Raw genomic sequence first — 8933 nt, forward strand, 5'->3', positions numbered from 1 at the left:
ACCCAGGTCAGGGGGATGTTGTGTGAGTTCCTCTTACCTCCAAACATTTCTGGCAGTGCCAAAGTTTCTCACGTGATACTAATTGTATGACCAACTTTGAAGAAAGTATTAACCTCAAGTTGAATAACTGTATCTATCTGTGTTTATGGCGCTGGGGTTACAGGAATAATCTGGTGAGTTTTCCGAGACTGGATTTGTCTGCTCCTGTTGCCATAACAAAATACCACAGACCGGGTGGCTTGAACAACAGAAATTTATTTTCTTGTTGTTCTGGAGGCTGGAAGTCCCAGATCAAGGTCTGGCAGGGTTGGTTCCTGGTGAGAACTCTCTTCCCAGCTTGCAGATGGATGTCATCTTGCTGTGTGCTCACATGGTCTTTCTGAGGTGCAGGCTTGGGGGAAGAGAGAGATAGAGGGAGATTGAGGGGGAGAGAGAGAGGGCTCTCTTCTGTCTCTTCTTATAAGGGCACCAAACCTATCTAATCCAATTGGATTAGGGATCCACAGTTACGACCTCATTTAACCTTAATTACTTCCTTAGAGGCCCAACTCCAAATACAGCCACTCTGGGGGGTTAGGGCTTCACCATATGAAATTGGGGGGGGGGCGGACGCAAACATTCAGTTTGTGAATGAACTCACCTATACGAATGTCAGGTGTTAGGGGACTATTACAGGTTACAATCCGAGGCAGTGACAGCCAGTTTTAGCCGTTGGAGGGCTTTGCTCTGATGTTTACCTGCTTGGTGATACACTAGGCCTGTGTTTCAAAGCAGGGTGCTTAAATCTCAAAGGGGTGGACAGTGCATTAGGAGAAAGGATAAAATATTAGAGCCCCATTTATAATTATTTCATCTTATCGTTTTACAATTTGTTTTTGTGTTTTTTATATATATGGAAAGTATTTTACTACACTTATACATGTATGTAGTTTATATAATCATAAATGTACTCATAACAAGGAACATGTCTAGAATAATTACTGAGGGGTAGGGAATCACAAAGTCCCAGGGATCACTTGCAAGGAAGGAAGATGGCCCTTTTCAAGGTATAGGAATCCATGAACACAGTTAAGATATAAAACTCGATAATAAGAATAGATCACAAGAAAAAACCATCAGAGAAGTAGAGACTGTTGACAGAAGGAATGAGAAGGATAAACCATGCCACCCCAACCCAGGAGGAAAGGAAAAGAAAAATGAGAATGAAGAAAGTATTGTTATTATTTCCCAGTAGCTTTTAGCTGTCTCTGCTGTGTTTGCCCTACTGATTCTTTTGTTGTTGTTGTTAAAGACTTTTCTTTTTTTAAAAAAATTAATTAAGTTTTGGCTGTGTTGGGTCGTCTTTGCTGCGCGCGGGCTTTCTCTAGTTGCCGTGAGCGGGGGGCTGCTCTTCGTTTGTGGTGTGTGGGCTTCTCATTGCAGTGGCTTCTCTTGTTGCAGAGCTCAGGCTCTAGGCCCGTGGGCTTCAGTAGTTGTGGCACATGGGCTCAGTAGTTGTGGCGCACGGGCTTAGTTGCTCCGCGGCATGTGGGATCTTTCTGGACCAGGGCTCTAACCCGTGTCCCCTGCATTGGCAGGCAGATTCTTAACCACTGCACCACCGCGGAAGTCCTGCCCTACTCATTCTTAATAATCCCATTGGTGGCGTGACTCCAGCTAACCACAAGTGATAATCATGTAAGTGTTTGCTCTCACAGAGTACCATGATTTCTTACAGAGGGCTCTGAGTTGCTCACAGTTTATCCTGAACCATCTCTGTGTTTCCTTCATAGAAAGAATAACGTTTGGCCTTGACCCAAACATCCTCTGCTGATTAATTCGAGAATTGAAAAGCAGAGTTAACTGCACTTCACCAGTACTCTTGAGGTGCAGGAAAACACATTAAATTGTTTTCTTTGAGAAGGTATTTTAAAACGTGATGTGTTGGATTCCCTTCTGAAAAGGGAAAAACCAGTCAAGGGATTGGCTACCCTTCAGTAATGGGTGAGAAGGAGTCCTCTATGGGGTTATAAAGAGGCCCAGAGCTTTGGTCCTTTCCTATCTGGCCCCCACAAGGATGTAGAGTTTTATGTGCAGCCCCCAAATTGCCTGAAAATCAGAGCGGCCGCTTCTACTCAGATCCCAGTCAGTGCTTGTCTCTCGGAGGCAAAAGCACAGGCATCCATGCACAAAGAACAAATGTCCTTGTTGGCAACAGGCATTTGCAGAGAATCTGGGCTGGATAAAGGGGAGGGGAAGATTTTCCGTGCCTCATGATACACAGAGAGTCAGTGTGCATGCCCGGGGCCAGCGTGGAGGCAGGATGGGTCTAACTCAATGAGTTTATTCTCTGCTAGGTGTTGAAGGTACAGAAACACATAATGCAGTTTCCCTTCCAGGAAGAGTTCACACATAGTACAGGGCTCAGTAGTTTGCCTAAAATTTTATGCCAAATTATGTGTTCATTTGGATACAAGCATTTGTTTTTTCTGGGGATGTACTTCATAGAATGCAAAAAGGTCTGTGACCCCCCCAAAATGTTAAGAATGATTGTTCTACACAAATGCTTTTTCTTGGGCATCTTTTCATTCAAAAGGGATGTTAGTTCTTAGAATTAGATAGAAGCATCCAGGGCACACAGAGGGAGATATATAGAGTTGGCAACACCTTTTCAGAGGTCCGGTCCTCTAACTCTTACCCTGCTGCTGAAGGGCCTGATAAAACGCTTCCAGGCAGATTGAGCTGGTGGCGTTGGTGGTGGCAGTGGTGGTGGGAGATTCTGTTTTCTAAGGACTTCTAGGCTTTTATCTTTTTTTGACATTCACATGGATGACGGATAGATTTCTCATCAAGATCAAAATTTGTTAAATCCCAGCATAAGCACTTTGAGTAGAAGAAGTTTCCATCATAATATTTTTAAACTTTTCTTTTCCTATACATCTTCAAGGAAGACAGATCTATAACAAAAGTAATGTGTGTGGCAGGGTGTTTGTTGGTTAGTGAGAAGCTGTCATTTTAGTGGTTAAGGGCACAGACCCTGGAGCCAGGCTGCCTGGGTTCAAGTCCCAGCTCCTCCAATTTGTCACTACGAAATCTCAGTTTCCTCGTCTGCAAAATGGGAATAATAACAGCATCTGCCTCGTTGGGTGGCAATGATTTGATGAGCTAATGTATGTGAAGACCTTAGGACAGTGCCTGATTGCTTATAAATGCTACCTTAGCACATTCTTAATGATACCTCCCCCTCCAATCCCTCTAGACCCTACCTCTGCTCTCCATTCAGTAACTAGATGGTGGTAGGTGATCACTGTCATAGGGAAGCAATGTGAAAGCAAAGATCAGAGGAAAAAGTCTCCTCATGGCCTTTGAGTTTCAGAAGAATAGGCTTTGAGGAAATGGAAACAGGACAGAGGTAACAGACTATCAATCTCAGATGAGTAGTCGGAAGGGCCCTCCCTTCACCCTCACATACACACTGGCTAGAAAAGGATGCCACAGACTGGAAGGAGAGTGAATTGGATCGGGGAGTTATGAGAGCTTAGATGCTGGGAGGTCCCTAAGAAAGGAGGCCATGAGCCCTGGTTCCACGTCAAGCGTGAGGGATGCTGGAACCTAAAACCAACCCAACAAAAAGAGAACAGAGTGAGCCCACGTCCTGTTTCTGTAATGTTCTGGGGAAGTGACAATGACTCTATACTGTGACTTGGCAGATGTGGCCTTATAGAGTTCTCCGGGCCCCATCATGACCCCAACATGATTTCTTGGTCCCCAAGCGTGGCAGAGAGTACGGGAATGAGGCAGCCCCAGCGACCACCAGGGCGGACAGTGTGTGACATGAGATGGTGCTTCCCAGCAGGAACCAGGATGAATAGACGACACTGAGGATGAAGACCAGGTCTGCCCTCACCCCGACACCACGTTAACCCCCTGGTGCTCAGATGCCACACTCGGGAAAACAGAGGGGAGACTCACCCCGCCATCTCAGGAAAAAAATGGAACTTGAAATAAAAATTAAATCGAGTTATGAAAAATTCAAGATTGCTTTTTAGCACATTTGAATTTGCAGACAGAGACTTATACCTACTCTACCTGTTCCTTCGTGACTCGGTCGTTGTCCTCATTCGGGGAAAGTGAACGAAATTTTGGCTTGAAAGATTTAGTTCAATATCCGAGTCAGCAGGGTGCATCTCCTCTGCCCGTCAAGGCTGCACAACACTGAGAAGAGACAGGGAACTGGGGAGCAGTGGACCCCTGAGATCACAATCACAACACGTCAGGCTGGGGGAGGGAGATGAGCAGGCGCTGGGAGCTCTCCACTGGGAGGGACGGGGAAGGGGAGCACTGCTCCGAGGGCTGGACCTTTATCCAAGGCAGGGACTGTGGGAACATCCCTACCCGTAAGATGGGAGTACTGTAATCCTAGCTTCCTGTCCTGTTCCAGACAGGATTCTCTACACAAGCATTAATGGATGTCTACTCTATTCCAGGTATTGTGTTGGATGCAGGGAACGTTCCTGGGTGAATGAGAGGGGGTCTCTGCCCCCAGAGTGTCCATTTGTAATAGGGGCGGGGCAGGCACATGGCTGTTAGCGAGCCACCCGTAGTGGTCCCGCTCAGCCGTTGGTCGGCCTCGCAGTGGGCCCCTCCCCCAAGCAACTGACCGTTAGGGAGTGACCCTTAGGGACCAACCGTTAGGGAGTGACCGTTAACAGTCCTGCTCAGCCGTTGGTCGGCCTCGCAGTGGGCCCCTCCCCCAAGCAACTGACCGTTAGGGAGTGACCGTTAACAGTCCTGCTCAGCCGTTGGTCGGCCTCGCAGGGGGCCCCTCCCCCCAAGCGAGCCAAGCAAGCGACCCTTAGCGAGCAAGTGTCAAGGAGCCACTGTTAGCGGTCCCACTCACCGTTAGCGAGCTACCATTAGGGAAGGACCCTTAGCGAGTAACCGTTAGTGAGCGAGCCTTAGCAGTCCTGCTCAGCCATTAGTTGGCATCGCAGTGAGCTCTTCCCCTCCCCTTTCTCTGTGTAAAAGAAACCCGAATTTGGACTGAGGGAAGATGGTTTTTTGAGACACTAGTCAGCTATTTTCTCAGTCAGCTAGCTTTCCCGTTAAAGTCATTACTCCTTGCCTCAACAACTTGTCTCCCGACTTATTGGCCTGTCGTGCAGCGAGCGTGCTTGGGCCGGGTAACACATTCCGGGCTCACAAAGACCTTTCCACGTTAAGTAGACAGTAGGTAAGGTGGGAACACAAGCTGGGGAGGGGAGTTTGTGCAATCTGAGAGCTCCAGAGCAATTCCTAGCAAACAGGGCTCCTACGCTGGGTCTTGGGAGGATAAATGGGTGTTCGTGAAGGAGACAGAGATGCAGGGGACACAGCCGCATCACAGGTGTGCAGGGAAGGAGCGGCAGAGGGCACGGAGCACAAAGCATTCGGCATCACTGCACTGTCGGGTCAAGTCACCGAGTGGAGACGTGAAGTCGGAGATGGAAGTTTGGGCCAAGTCACAGAGGGCCTTGGAGCTTATTATCAGTTTAGCCTCAGTTCTGGAGCCAATGAGTAGCTGCTGACAGGTTTCTGGGCAGATGGCTCTATAGCCAGGTTTATATTTCACAAAGACGTGTCTGGGGCAAATGGGAGAGAACTCGAGGGGTGGCCAGAATGTTAGTGAAGATTGTCTGCAGACCCTCATTCACCAACCAGCTCCAACAGGTCCCCAGATTGGACCACTGGCTCCACAGACCCATCACCAAGTCTTGCAAGTCTTGCTTGTAAAAGAAGGTCCAAAGGAGGTTTCCGACTAACTGGGAACAGTGCAGGATCAGACACCTGAGATCTGAGGGCTGGTACTTAGTCTGGTTTCTGATGAGTTAGAAGAGCAGCAGACAACTCTCCTTGGCATCCAGACTCCTGCCTGTTCCCCCTCCGGCAACCTCAAGATCCAGATCGCCCACTTCCCTGACCTTGCTGCCGGGTGGGAGCTTCCAGTACCACACCCTCTAGCCATCCTTGTGTAGCTGCCCCCACCCCAGGGTGGAGGTGCTATTCTTGGAATGAGGAAGCAGGCCATCTCGCCAGTGACTGCACTAGTCCCTCAGTGCAATGGGGTCGGCAAGTGTCCCTGCACCTTCCAGAACTCCCCGTTTCAGCCTAGAGCAGGGTATGACACTTCTGTCAGCCTTAGGACAATTGCAGATTTGTACTTTATCAAAACTGCATTTTCATAATTACCAGTGTGTCCGGGGCTTCCAGGGATTGCAGTAACTCTGTCCTGCCTCTTGCTAAGTCATTTGGCTGCATTTCGGAAATACTGTCTCAGTTCCGACTGGCTTCAGTCTGCCTCTTCCAATTCATTATTCATGCCTGTGGCTCAGATTTTCACATCCTCACAGCCATTGGTGGCCCAGCGATCTTGGTTGGGAAAGGGAAGAAGTGGGAAGGGAGGGTGAGAGCATACAAAGTAGGGTGAATGGGAAATGACAAAAAATAAATAAAATCATGCAGAGGGTTGGCGGGGGCGGCACAAGGCAGGGTGGGGAGCAGATCTGTGGATGACTGGGCAAGGGGATGGATGGGTTAAACAGGAGTAAGAGGGAAAAAGCTCAGAGAGACAAGAGAACAGGGCAGAGGGAAGTGTGGCACTGTCCTGGAAAAGGAAACTATGTGACTTGACTGCAAGATCAAAAGCATGCAGGGGGTGCGGGTTCGATCCCTGGTCAGGGAGCTCAGATCCCACATGTCCCGTGGCCAAAAAATCAAAACATAAAACAGAAGCAATATTGTAACAAATTCAATAAAGTCTTCAAAATGGGTCCATGTCAAAAAAAAACAACTTTAAAAACAAAACAAAACGAAAATGCAGCTCTTGCTATTGATTAATTTTGTTTATCTTTGCAGCACACGCCGGGCTGCAAAGAGACATCATAGGTGGGTGTGAACAGGAAAATGAGCTCACTGTGCAGAGTTCCCAGTAGCTTTGATGCTGTCCCACAGGCTTCTTAGGAACCACTACGATTCCCTTTAAACAATCCTTGCCTCCCCCCCCCACCCCCCCAAATCCTCACTCTTTAGATTGGGTAGTCCAGTTAATGATGTTGACTGTTTCCGCAGATCCTGTTGGAGCTTTGGCCCTGATGACTTATGCACCTGGAACGTTCCATGGGATGGAGCACGGCTGGGCAGGGTGGACCGCTGAGGACAGAGAGCTGACCCAACAGACACCTGATCTGACAGGAGCAAGTCCTGCAGAACCTGCACTGGAGAGATTTTGGCGGTCACCCAGCCGCAGTTCACCACCCTGGCTGCACCTAGACGCACCTGGGAGCTTAAAAGAATATTCGTTTCTGGATTCCATCCCTGGAGGTTTAATTCAAGTGGTCTGGGGTAAGGCCCTTGCATCATTATTAAAAATAAGAAAATCATGCGAGGCTACTGTGCAGCCAAGAATGAAGACCCCCAACATAGTTCAGACTTTTCATCTTACAGATAAGAAAACAAAGGCTCCCAAAGGCAACGTCAGGTGCCCTGATTTTCACAGATAAGGAGTCGAGGCTCTCCTGGCCCCTCAGGTGAATGCTGGCTCTGCCAGGCTAGGAGCATCTCAGCACAAGTGCCTTCTCAGCATTACTCCTGAGCCTTACTCCCTAACATGTCCATCTGGGGCTCAGCACCCTCCAGAGAGGTTCATTATAGCCTGCTGAATATTTTATAAGTGCCTGAAGACAGGTCAGACACATAAATAACTCCTTCTGTGAGGGAACACACACACACATCCGTGCCCCCCATCCCAGCACGTGCACACACACGTACAAACACACAGACACAGCCTTTCCTCATTTGTGTTTGAAAGCAGGTGGCTTTGTTTCTGAAATGTAGTCACTGCTAACAATAAAAAACGTGAAGGGAAAAAAGTGAACAAAGGGAGCAGCTCTGCTGATGTTCCATTCCAGAAGCGTTCTGTTTGATCCTGGCTGGAGCAGGGCATTTCTTAGATGGATTTGGACTTCATACACATTTGACTGAACAAGGGGTGCTGGGGATGGCAAAAGTGAACACTGAGCCTGGTGAAATGAGGCAAAAGGATGCATGCCTCTCTTTACAGGAAAAATCCTGTTTATTAACAGTTTGTGGAATTTCAAATGTAGAACACACTGTATAGCTTTCTTTTTAACATCAACTCCAAATGTTTTTTTCCTTTTTCTCTTTTTTTAAAAATAAATAGAATAGCTTTGCTGCCTAATAATACTCAGGACAAATATTCTCTGGTAAATTACAAATAAGAGAAATCAATTTGATTTCATACAAGGCTGCATTTCATTTTGGAAGATCTTTTAGTCACATTTAAGTGCAAGAGAAAAAGATAACAGATGAAATAGCTTCATATGGAAATAGAACATTCTTGAACATTTGTTTTAATTCATTCCCACGTCCAGCTGAGCATGATGCAGAATAATGGTTTTCACAATGACTCAGGGCATCTCCCTCCCCCACCTCCAAGAATGTTTCCAGTTACATTCAAAACCTTAGATGATGGAGGATGAAAATAGCATCTTATTACACACCTGTCGGGTGGCAACATTCATTCCTAGGAGAAAGATCTCCCCCAAATGTTGCAGCGGGAGGCTTAATTTATACACACCACAAAATTCATATTCATGTGTGCTCCATTTAGGCTTCATTATGCTTACAAATCTTCTGATGAATGAGAAATCAATAAACTGAGGAACTGTAGATGTAGAAACAAAAAAAATAGAGTTCACCATCCATGACAGTTAGTGCCAGCCTGTAGATGCAGTTGTTATGTGGTCTAAAACAATGTCAAGTTCACTTGTGCAGTTATCTCAGGGTATATTTTCCAACTATTTATCTTAAAAAGGGACACTGGAAACTTAAACTACAGGTACATTATAGAGATTCTTATGGCTTCAATTTCAATACCCCCTCTGGAAATTTTCCAG

The 8933-nt window shown here is 47.0% G+C and overlaps 1 protein-coding gene across 2 annotated transcripts in view; it reads left to right on the forward strand.

Annotated features, from left to right (window-relative positions):
• LOC111173461 (uncharacterized) overlaps positions 1–8933 on the forward strand; it is a 146433-nt gene that overhangs the window by 37153 nt on the left and 100347 nt on the right. For both annotated transcript variants that reach the window (XM_089903682.1, XM_089903681.1), the window contains exon 3: positions 7087–7359. The gene's annotated coding sequence lies outside the window, so the exon portion shown is untranslated. The remainder of the gene's footprint in view (positions 1–7086; positions 7360–8933) is intronic.

Source organism: Delphinapterus leucas, chromosome 21, assembly GCF_059928025.1.
Source record: "Delphinapterus leucas isolate spDelLeu-1000000601 "Yukka" chromosome 21, BTC_Dleu_Yukka2, whole genome shotgun sequence".
NCBI lineage: Eukaryota > Metazoa > Chordata > Mammalia > Artiodactyla > Monodontidae > Delphinapterus > Delphinapterus leucas.